The sequence below is a fragment of the Lontra canadensis genome, unplaced genomic scaffold (genome assembly GCF_010015895.1).
Source record: "Lontra canadensis isolate GAN:19392208 unplaced genomic scaffold, GSC_riverotter_1.0 scaffold8, whole genome shotgun sequence".
Taxonomy (NCBI): domain Eukaryota; kingdom Metazoa; phylum Chordata; class Mammalia; order Carnivora; family Mustelidae; genus Lontra; species Lontra canadensis.
In genome coordinates, this window is record NW_022631002.1 from 28,700,882 (window position 1) to 28,713,188 (window position 12,307).

The following is a 12,307-nucleotide window of genomic DNA, read 5'->3' on the forward strand; positions in this document are numbered from 1 at the left end:
CCGTTTCCAGATCATTAATTCTTATAAAACGGGAATGGTCATAGTATCAACTCCACGGTTTTGACAGAAGAACTCAGTGAGATGCCACCCATGCCTGGCCCATAATAGGGGCCTCAAAAAATGTCACTCTGAAGGCTGCCATCATCTTGAGAAGAAGGACTCTCCTTCTTTTTTCCTGGTTCATTTCCAAGACCCCCCATGCTGGGGAACCTTCCCAAGGAAGCCTTCATAGCTCTCATGGCGTTAACCTGCCTCTAGGGGTTGGTGTGGGGCTTACCTAAGTGAACACGTGTAGATGCCTAGCACAGACCCTGGTATAAGAGACTGTTAAGTACGAGCTGCCTCTTTTGGGACGCCCGGGTGGCTCAGTTGGTTAAGCGTCTGCCTTTGGCTCAGGTCATGATCCCATGGTCCTGGGATTGAGTTCCACGTCCAGTAAATAAATAAAATCTTTAAAAAAAAAAAAAAAAGAAGAAGAAGAAGAAGAAGAGAGCTGCCTCTTTCATTATAGAGAGCCTTTGCCTATGCATCGATGTATACTGACTATTTTCTATAGTATAGGCTTCCGAGGCACAGCTTTATCATTGGACGTGCTCACCCATTACAGCACAAAGGCACGTGTCCAGCCACCACCCGTGAGCACACAGGCATCCCCCTTTACCCATGAGCACACAGGCGTCCCCCTTTACCCAATGATCCTTTAATTCGATGAACATTTAGATGTTTATGAGTAACTTCTACCTCCTTCTAGAAAACCCCTCTGGGCTTCTTTGCACAAAGTGTTATTTGGGTCACGGCTCCAAGGGCATCTCCTGTGAGAACGAAGGAATGAGCATTCTGGGAAGGTGACGTCAGGAGATCAGTGTTTTCTGGTGTCACAGGGGAGAAACTTCTTAATCCATCCAGCGCTGATTCTTCCCCTCCCAGATCAGCTCGAACCCCTTGTCCTTGGAGGCACTCCACTGGCAGGCTCCCAGAGCCCTCTGGCTCCATTCAAAATCCCCTTTTCAGAGCTTTGGCAGGTTTATGGCCTTTAATGACCCCCTATTGTACCCTGATTGCCAATCAGGACACACGTAATGACTGAGCGGCATCACTTAGCCCTTATTCCGATGACAATGGCCAGAGTGGCCAGCTCGCTGTTTTGACATGAGCAGGGTCACAGGGAAAGTTTTCGGGCCGGTGATTTAAGGAGGCGGGACCAGCCAGCACCCTGACTCCTCCGTTGCTGGGACTTGAACAAAAGAATGAACTCTGAACTTTTCCTTTGACGGATGGAGGTCATTAAAACCGTGGTGGGGGCCCCTTCAAAGGCAGGTGTAGACCAGGCTGTCCCTCAAAGCGCCTAATAAAGAGAGAACAGGCAATTGTGTGGGACTCGGAGAAGGGGAACTTCTGAGAGATTCTCTCAAGTGCTTCAAAGAAATCAATGAGCCACTCTGGCCGATTGACAGGGGCCAGAAGCAACGCGACATTCCCTCTACCACCCATTGAATGGGTGGCTGCCTCAATTGTTCCCAAACAGGGACCACGACAATAAATGCTCCGGGTCCTTTCATGGGTACCCCGGGCTCCCGGGTCTTACACTAGCAAGGGAATCCACAGAAAGGGACACCACTGACACCCACTTTAAATTCCATCCATTTTAATAACATGCCTAGAGATCTCCAAGCAGCTTAAAATATTAAAGGTTTCTTTTAAACATCTGGAAGATAACATCTAATTACTTGAGAGCGCTCCAGGTTATTCATATGTAATCGGAGCTAATCCCACCAACCCAAACAAACAGCAAACAAAAGCACTTCCCCTCCAAGTATCATCTTCTCCGAGCACAGAGAGCCCCTCCAACGTAGCTTCCAGACAACACCAGCCCCCCTAACCCCCGTACGCACCCCCCAAGCCTTGTTCCCAGCACGGCACAACCAGCTGGGACCACATGCTGCCCCCTGGAAGGGCAAATCCAGAAATGCTGACCTCCTGGCAGTTGGCAGGACAAGTCAGCTAAATAGATTGACTGCAAATGACTTGAGTCATCCAAGTTCAAGCATGAAGGGAAATGAAAGCTCAGGAAATTTCACCTCCCTCCTCTGGGTTTTTTTTTTTTTTTTTTTTAAAGGTGTTTTTGCTTTTCACATCAGGGTCAGGAATTTTGATCCCAAAGGTCTGAGCGGAAATACAAATGGGTTTGGGCAAACTGGAAGCTGGGGTCTTGGGGGAGTGCTGTGCCAAATGCATCCTTGGGATCATTTCCCCAGCACATTACACACACACACACACACACACACACACACACACGCTCTCAGGATACCGAATTCGGCACCCCTCTCCTGGCGGGGTGATGCTTATTAAGGGTAACGCGATCGGATGAGAAGAGGACACACGGGCAGCCACAAAGCCCAGAGGAAGCAGCTGTGGAGACAAATAATGAAGGTCCCGCCTCCCTAAAATGCACCCACAAGGCAGAGCCACATCCTTTCTGCATTGTCCAAGGACAAATCATCGCGGGTCCTCGAGCTGTTGGCGATGTCAGCAAGACTGAAGGGGAAAGCCCTGACTCGCGGGTCCCTGGCAGGGGCCCCGGAAGCACCTAGCTGATGGAGGTCCTCTCGGAACCCTCCACCCCTCCCTCCCCAACCATGAGATGGACACAAAGGAGCAGGGTTAGCCTCACTGAGTCATAGAAAGAAAAAGACAAAAGAGGCCATGAGGAATCATAAGGACTTTTCCTCTCTCTGGATCCCCAAGAGACAGGGTCCAACGCATGCCAGCGGGTCAAGCAATGCACGGCTTTTCGGCACCCACAGGCAACATCCTGGGTGCTGGGGTTGAGGGTGAACAGCACAGACGCAGAGCCCGTCTTCATTGCAAGATGGAAATTAAGCAGATAATTTCTCAAATAACGAGCTTATGGGACAGATGAGAGATTCTGTGAAAGAGAAACACCCGTGCTCTGAGAACCCATGTGGTGGCTGGGGTGTCGGGACGGAAAGGGGCCCTTCAGGTGATAGGGGCTAGTGGATGTGCTTTGCTTTACGGCAGAGCCAAGTTAAGGAAGAAGGAAGGTAGGGGCGGAGGATGGGGAGGAGGAGGGAGAAGGTGGGGAGGAGGAACAGGAGGAGGGGGAGAGGAGGGTGAGGAGAAGGCCTAGAGAAGCAAATGGGGTTGTTTGGCAGGTTCGTTCCTCACAGAGGTTGGGTTGGAAATTTCTGGAACTCTCTGGAAGGTGGAGATCTATCTAATTCCTGGGCCTGTTAAATCTGCCCTGAGGCAAAACACCCACCACACGCTTCTGGCTCGAGTTCATTCCATCCTGCCCTCTGTGGACTGCGGAGCAAAGGACGGCCATCACCCTACTCAGCTCAGGGTTAACCTCTCATTCTTTCTTCTAACCCTCTGCTGCTAAACAAACTTATCTGCTCAAAGGTGAACAGAAAGTGCACTAACTTGACGGCTGACCGTCCCCATGTTCTCACCCTTTACTACGGAGCAAACACAGGGCCACAGACTGCAACCTGATTCCACGCTCGAGAAACACAACCTGGTGTCCTATTAGCATGCCTATTTTACAGATGGGCAAACTGAGGCTCAAAGAAGCCACGTGCCCACAGTCACACCGCGTATAAAAGCGCATCTGAAACTTATGCCCCTGCAGCTGGCCTCCAGAATCCATCCCCTCACCCTTCCTCCTGGCAGCTGTCCTGCCCAAGATGCAGAAACACGGCTTACCGGGAGTCACCGCAAACTCAGGGCCCGCCTCCGCGCCCCACGGAGCGGGCAGCTTCCAGGTCAGATGACCCTGCCCCCTCCCCACCCTGCTGCTCGGGGTAGTGCTGCCTCTTTTTTTTTTTTTTTTTTTTTTTTTTACAGGAAACATCTCAGTTAAATATGCAAGCGTGTTTAATTGCAGGGGCTCAGGCAACTTGTTTATCTTCCTTAAACACTGCCAGGGTGGCTCTCGTTTGTTATCTGGAGTGTGAAATGGAGGCTGACAACAATTAATACGTCCTCCCAGGCAGCTCGGCGGCTCTCTGACGGGAAGCTGTGTACTTCCGAGCAGGCCTGTGAGGAGGTGGCGGGCCCAGCCGTCACTCAGGATCCGAGGTGGGGGGAGAGTGACAGCGGCAGCTGACGGCCCCTCCCGCCGCCTCCTGAGAGGCCCCCGTGATAAAGCGGCCCGCTTTGTGGTGTAATCAACTTGCTATACATGCATTACCTCCTAATGAGCGCCGTGTTTAAACAAGTGTATAGAACACATCTGTCCGGGCCTTGAGACTCGAGGCTGTGTGACCAATTTCAGCATCTGAAAGTTAAATTAATGGTAAAGGGTTTAATTGTGAGTAAACAATACCGCATTAAGGAGCAGTAAACACAGCAGTGGGGACCAACCGGCCAGCTCTGGCATCACAGATGCGGCCGCCTCCGTGTGACTGCTAATAGTCTCCCCCACCCAGACTCTCTGACAGTGTCCTGAAGCCCATTTGTCATCTAAATGGTCCGTCCCCTTCTCGAACATCATTCTGGCCCACGGTCCGTTCCCGGGGCCTGTGGGGTCTGTGTTGGCTGGAAGGTGGGCAGACGAACCCCGAGGCTGGTGGGGAGGGCCTGGAGAAGTTCCAGCTTCTCCACCGAAGCACAGAGCAGGCCCGGAGGGGACAGACACCCCCCGACTCCCAATACCCAGGTGACCGGGCGTCTGTCCGGAGCAGCGAGTCCGCCTTCGACTCCGGGCTTCAATGACAATGCTTCCAAACCTGGTTTTTTAAAACACCCTAGGGTGTCTCCCATGAACAAAGGATGCCTCAAAAGCAAATTAAGTTCCCTTTAATTAAAGATCATAACATACGCCACAGAACATTCCGTCACGGTAGGGGGAAGGAAGAGACTGTCACATGAAATGAATAGGGCTCCACAACTTTACAAAATTAAGAATTACACCACGAGGACTCCACACCTTCCTCATGCATTCTCGGTGATCGGCAATGCCACCTTGGAAACTGAACTTGGCCATCAGAGTTCGAGACAGAAGAAGAGCGCGGCAGGCGTCTCGCCCACCTGAATGTGCGCAGAGTGAAGCCCTTGGCCTTGGGAAGGAGAAGAACACAGGTCAGGCGCTCTCTGCCTTTCTCTTGCTCACCTCGGTCAGGCTGGAGACGGCTCAGGGGCCAGGTCCTGGGAAGGTTCTGAGGCTCATAAGAGGGCAGGGCGGTGCTGTCCAGGTCGGGGGTGGGGGGCATGGTGTCTCTCTCTGCACCTTAAACCCTCCCCACCTAGGAAGGCTTGCAGCTGGTAACTGAGGCTCTGAGAACTTTCCTCTTGTTTGCCCTCCCTGTATCCTGAGCAGAGGAGTGTGCCCTGCAGCTCGGTCCCCACTGGCAGAATGCTGAATTGGGGGGCTGCTGGGGGGGGGACCTCAGCTCTGAAGAGAGGAGCCCGGCCCCTGCTCTCAAGGTATGTGTGTTCCTCAAGGACCTCACAGAAAAGGGGGTTTGGTGGCGGCCAAGATCAAACATGGAAGGCTCCAGGTTTCTGTTTCTCTCCCTTCAAATGGACAAGTGTGTGCTTTCCAAGACAACAGTCTCCCAGTGTCACATCCAGACTCCCAAGTCAGGAACAAATCCAGGCTCTGCCACTTATACCTCTTTGAGTCTCAAAGTCCCTCATCTGTGAAATGGGTTAATAACTGGGCTGTTGAGGGGATTGGCTCCAAGGGTCTTCGAGTCTATTAGTAAGGGGCTGTGAACAGCGTGTGGCCCAGAGAAAGTGCTCAGGAAATACTGGGCGCTATTCTGACAGGTGTGATGGTGGCCCCTTTGCACACTAATCAAGCTGACAGGTAGGAAGAGTTCAAGGAGACCCAGGGCCACCGTCATGTCTGGCCCACCTGGATCGCCAGGCTGCTGGGCTCGCCAGCCCATGGGTGTGCACTGAGCCTTCTTCTCTGCCTGCTGGGTCTACTTGTCTCCCCAGCCAAGTGCACACACTCCACACCTGCTGGGCGCCAGCTGTGTGGCATGAAGATCAACACAGCTCTGTCCCCACCTTGGCCAGGCACACCTTCCGCACTATTCTGAAAGGCCAGGGCACCATCCCCATAAGTAGTGTAAGTAAATCCTTGCCTCGTAAAACCAGCTCCTGGTCAAAACTAGCCCTCGAGCTGCCAGTCAAGTTTGCTGAGCTGCATTTCTTAGAAAGTCTTCCCAATACATTGGATTATTTTGTATGTTCTAAATACAGATAACCTCACATCTCTACTTCTGAAACCTCTCGCCAGTGATTTTTTTTTTCTTTTTAGCACTAAATGGTTTTCTATGTTTGTGTTGGGCAAATCTGTGTGCCCCTCAGAGGCCCTAGAATTTCTAACTAGGCACTGGAAGGGGCCTTTAGGGAACTTGCCTAAAATGGCTTCGGGACCAACACATGGCTGGGGGTGAGGTAGAGAGGCTGAGCCTCTCCCTCCTTCCTCCACAGGCTACCCTTTCGGTGCCAACCTACAAAAGTCTGGCTCCTTCAAAGGATGCCCAGGAAATTATTACCTCACTTTGCCACGGAGACTGGGTAATGGAGTTTCATGCCCACTAAGGCGGTGTTGCCTTGTCTCTGCTGTTGTCCCTTGGTTTAAAATTATTCCTGGTCTGACAAGTGTCTCCTCCTGTTCCATGTTTGACCACCAAGCCCATGACACACAGAGATGGAGAGTGACCTGGTTGAGACATCTCATTTGTGACAAAGGAGTCCTTCCATGTTTCTAGGAATAGCCAGAACCAGAGCCCATCGCCCACCTAGGCCTGCCACCAATGTCACTACTGCTGGTCCTACCCGTCTCCAGAAGAAGGTAGACTGAGTCCAAGCTGGATTCTCAGTGATAACTTGTAGGCACACAACAGATGCTTCTAGTCTCTCAGAAATGGAAAGAAATTCAGAAACCCTCTCCTTCACTAATTTTTGCCAAACTTTTGCCTCTGCTCTGAAATTCTAACTTCCCATGAAATCTTTTGCAGAGCCACTATCAAGACAAAAGGATCAGAGCCCTAAATGCCCTGACCTCAATATCCACCCTAATACCCCCTCACTCACAACCCAGCTCACATCAGCTGTGGTCTCTCATCAGAGAACAGGCTAAAAAAATCATTGCACCTTATCTAATTTGTTTTCTGGCTGGTAAGACATGGCCCAGAGAAGTACATTGACTGGTAGAAAGTAACACAGCAATTAGCAGACAGACATCTTAAAACAAACCTGCAGTTGCCCTGGGATAAAATACAGACACATCCCGACACCATCATCCCCATGTACTCTGTGATCCCATCAAATAATGGGTCCTCTACCCCCAAGGTCTTGTCCAATGGACACCCTGTATATTTTTAAGTTTTTTTGTTTTTGTTTTTGTTTTGAGAGAGAGAATCAGAGCCCTGGTGGGGAACGGGGGGCGGGGGGGCAGAAGGAGAGGGAGACAGAGAACCTCAAGCAGACTGCACTGAGCACAGAGCCTGATGCGGGACTGGATCTCTGGACCCTGAGATCATGACCTGAGCCGAAATCAAGAGTCAGATGCTTAACCGATTGAGACACCCAGGTACCCATTGACATCCTGTATATTTTAAAGGGGAAAGAACCAATTTTCTGCCCCCATCTCCTTTAAAAAAACAAACAAAATGAAAACAAAAATCATAGGCCAGAAATCCAGCCACCCACATAGGAAGGGAAAGGTAACCCACTGAGGCAACAGATACTCTTTTCCTCCCTCCTCTGTGACTTTAGTTTGCCTTGAAAGCCCATTTTCACCACTTATTGATTTTAGTTTTCTCCTGGTCTATGAATGACAACTTGAATTAAGACAACGCAGGATGAGAAGCCACCAGGCAGTGCTCATGATATCCTGTGCTTCCTGACGGAATGTGTCACAGCTGTGGGGCCTCCTGCCCACCCCCTTCTCTGGAGGAGCGGTGGGCAGACAGACACCCCTCTACACCACCCCAGCCTGGCCATCTGGCACAGGGTCCTATGGAGTGAGAACGGAGTTCTGAGATGAGGGGAGAGCCGAGCATCCCCTCCCAGCTGCCCGCCCTGCAACCTCTTTACGGACAGAGGTGGCCTGTTCACCGAAGGGGCTGTGTGTCTGTCCATCAGCAGTTCCAGAAGAGACAAAAGATTCGGCCCTGCCTCTCCCTGCACCAGGCAGCAAACCTGAGCCTGATCGCCCTGGTGCTTCCAGACTCACACTTGCAGAGAGCAAACCCACCAAGGCAGCTTTAATTTGCTGAGTTTTCCTCCCCTCGAGGCTTCTCACCTTGGACAACCTTTTGACAGAAACGCCAGTTAGCGCCCCCCCAGAAGTCGCATTGGTGATGTAGCCTATGCGTTAATCTGTACTGTTAACTCAAACAAAACAATGTAACACAAACCGTTTAGTCCAGGAATTCTGCTTTTCCCAATCCATGAAGAACATCACTGGGTAAGTACATCGGTTTATATAAGGACCTCTAGTGCAGCCCTGTTTATAAACCAACCAAAGTGGAAACACGGGAAACAGCTAACAAGAGCAGATTGGGTAATATCTTTTGAAAAATCAATTCGATTAAATCCTAGGCAGTCATTTAAAATGAGGAGGATGGACAGTATTTACATGGAAAGATGTTTATAATATAATTGCTAAATAAATAAGAAAATTAACAAATTAACCACTTAAATATATATAGTCCCATTCTTGGAGGAAAAAACAAAACAAAACACAACTTCCTGGAGATGTTCCTATTGTTATTTGCATGGCGGGAAAGGAGAAATGAGGCCAGCCAAAATGTTAAGATTTGAGGAGGTTTCAACTCCCTTCTGAGCGATTTCAGGATGGATTCATTTATAATCAGGGAAAAAATGATAAAGCTATTTTCGTGGGGAGTAGGTAGGGCTGCGTAGGTAGGCCAAAGAGATGGCCAGGAATAGTGCTCCAAGCTGTCTAATGTCACCCGAAGAGAGTTCCTGTCATGTCTTATTTGGAGCAACACAACCAATGCAGGGCGTGTCCTATTCTCGTATCTTCCAGTATCCAGTGGGAGGCCCTGCACAAGTTAGACTAATTTAGAAAGCCCATTCCCACAGTCACTTTGGGCAGCAGGAGGTTGATGAGAGTTTTTTCTTTGGACCAAATAGGCAGAGAAGACAGAGGCCCAGAGAGAGAGAGTCTGACCCAACACCACGGTGTATCAAGAGCGGTTCCCATCTCCATGGCCTCACCATCTTCCTAAAGCCAGAGATCCAATCCTGAGTGACAGTCGGACTGAGAGAAGACCTCCCCAACTAGCAAGCTCCCAAGAAGATATTTTTAACCCATTTTGGGGTCAGGGATAAATTTGGTAATCTCATGGAAGCTATAAACCTCTCTAAGAAAATACACGTAAACACAATTTTGCACACAGTGCAGAGGGCTTATGGGTCATCATGGACCTTCTGTGAGTGACTTCAGGCCAGGGAGTCCGGGGGAGGCTCTGCTCAGGGGGGACTCCTGAGTCTCCATTTTAGGTCTCCATTTTAGTCTCCAGTTCTGACAATGAACGCTGCACACTTCCCACACCTTCACGCCCAGCACCAAGTTCCAGACTCCAACAGGACAGGAGCTGTCCTGTCTCTGGGCCTCTCCGGAGCAGGCCATGTAAGGGCCAACAGGGAGGGGGAGATGATGGGGAGGCAGTGAGCAGCAGTGGAGGTGGCCCACCCCCACCCCCACAACACCTTCTGTTCTAATAAGAAGGCCGCCATCTTGTCACTCCACAGCTGCCTGACGGGACTTCCTCGGGAGCAAGAGCATCTTACAGGGTTTTGCAAGGATGTTAAAGAGGGCAATTAAAAGGTAGCACAAGTCAGACCTCACACACGATCCTTCCAGATTGGAGGCCCTGCCTTTCTGATCCTCTCAGCTGGTACAGAAGTGAGGCCAGCAACAAAAGGTGTTAATAGCCTGATGAGGAACCCATGCTGATAGATGACCCATTATGGTGATCGCTCTTGTGCGAATGGCAAATAGGTTTGATCAATTAGATTTTAATGTAAAGTGGGGCCTGGGGGAGAAAAACAGCAACCAGGAGAGGGAAGACCCTTTGTTACTAATGTGTCTGGAAAAAGCACTTAATTGAGGTCATAATAATATTAGCAGTTCTCATCATCAATAATTCAGCCTTATTTATTACTACCCGATAAAGTCCTGTCAGGTGGGGAATGTAGGGGGCTTTTGTTAGAGACGGGATGCATGGGGGTAGTGCCTCTTGCGCTCTCGCTCTCTAGCTCTCTCTCTCACCCGCTGCAGCTGCTGGGCCTCAGAACATCCAGGCTTCTCTCATTCTCAAAATACTTTTTAGCCACACGCTCCCTATAGGTCGAAATGGGAGACAGAAGACAAATTCACCACAGGCACAATGTACCCATCTGCCATCCTCCCTGATTCAAAACAAAACAAAAGGAAACAAAAATTTTTTTTTAATTTTTCTTCAAAAAGGCAACTAATTCTGCTTCAGAAACCTGTCAGGAGAAAAACAACTTCTAGTCCCGCATGATTTAGTACCCTAAAGAATAACATAAATTCTGCCTTTTCACATACATTCAGTCACCTGTGGTTTGTTATCTTTTAAAGCAAAAGAGAGAGCGCGCGTGCGTGTGCTAAATGCATGTATAATTGTACAATTAAAGATGCTAGCTCCAGTGTTAAAATTTAAAATGTATTAGTCTCATAAAACCGCCTCATTAGTCTCCGTGTCTTAAAGGACATACTTGTCCATAATGAGGCGAATGCAGGAAATGGCGCAGGGGTGAGGACAAGGGGAAGGAGGAGACATTTGAGCCGGCTGCCATTTCATTTTTCAGAAAGGGGGAGGAAAAACACTTAATAAAGATAATTGGGCTGGTAGTGCCTGTTCCCATCTGGAATCTTAACACAGACAGACCCCAGGGCAGACGATCGGTCATTAACCAGGAAAATAACCTATTTGGAAGGGATCCGTTTGTTTTATAAATGATGCCCCACTTTAGAACAGCTTAACCGCGCTCATAATAAAAGTTCTTCGAAACCCCAGCCAGGGGATGTTGCACACGTATTGATCCAGCTTCTGCTGGTAATGGCTGATGTGGCTTCCACTCCGCTCGCGGGAGAGAGCTTTTGAAGTTTGGCTTCTCCTTTTTTTCTATTTTTTTTTTTAAGTCTAAATAGAATTTAAACTGCCCTTCGGTGATCAGTGGCTATTAGCGGCGTGAGTTAGGAAACTGCAAGTCGTGGGGTCAGGAGAGGCGGCCCAGGTGGAGGATGGAGTGGGGGCGGAGAGACCCCCCCAGCGCCGGGGAAGAGAGAGGTCAACTCAGAGCTCAGCTGCTTTACAGGGTGGAGGGGAAACGGATTGCCACAGTGGGGCTGAGAGAGACAAGGCCTTAGAAGAATTCACCCCGCCCCCCCAGCCTGGTCCCTGTGCTCCCCAGATACACAGACACACATGCACACCCATGCACGTGTGCGCGCGCACACACACACACGCACGCAGGAAGGGCAGAAGCAGTCGAAAAAGTCATTCATCAAAGCTGAACTAGGATTGTATAGATCAAGGTAGTGAGGAGAAGCCCCAGTGCCTGCTCCGACTGCCCCAATGGTAAAGACAACGGGGAGCAATTATTATAATTAGAAATAAGGTTTCAGTGGCAAAGCTCCTCTGATGCACCAATTTCCAGGGAAGGTTGCGTAGCTGCTTAGGAGGGCGTGTGAAAGCAGGGAGACAAAGGGAAAGTGGGAGGTGGGGACCGAACCTACGTGCAACCTGCCTTTTAAGGGAAAGGAGGAATCTGAGCTCTGAAGGGGCCAAGTCTCCACGGTGTTCTCCAATGGGGGCGATTCTGCGCCCTCCCACCCCCCTGCCCCCCGCCAAGGGACATTTGGCTTCCCCTTCGGTTTCACTGGAGAACGTGTTCCAGAAAAACATCTTCCTTCAAAGGTTCTCAAGAGCCATTTCCAAGCATCACTTCCTTAAGGCATTGATCTCTGCCTGGCAGCTGAAGGGAAAGAGGATGAAGGACACGGGTGTCCCCGACGGCTCCCCTGGGCCACATCTCCATGGCATCTCCTACAAAGGGGTTGGATACATGTGCTGCCTCCTAGGATAATCAGGAGGAAACGGGGGAAACATTTAGTTCAGGACCAGGAATGGATTAGGCGCTCAGAAAGGAATCTGAGGAGATAGAAAAAGAGGTGGGGAGACCAGACACCAAGACGGAGATGGAGACAGAAGTGGTTGGGCGGGTGGGAGATGGATTCCAGCAGAGGCCGGGCACCATGCTGGCA

The 12,307-nt window shown here is 50.2% G+C and overlaps 1 long non-coding RNA gene across 1 annotated transcript; it reads right to left on the minus strand.

Annotated features, from left to right (window-relative positions):
* Nucleotides 1-3,853: 3,853 nt before the first annotated feature.
* LOC116865980 lies at nucleotides 3,854-10,346 on the minus strand. Its single transcript, XR_004382287.1, has 3 exons — nucleotides 10,286-10,346; nucleotides 4,214-4,300; nucleotides 3,854-4,059 (listed from the first exon to the last, which is right to left on the minus strand). It is a non-coding gene; the product is annotated as an uncharacterized LOC116865980 (long non-coding RNA).
* Nucleotides 10,347-12,307: the final 1,961 nt, after the last annotated feature.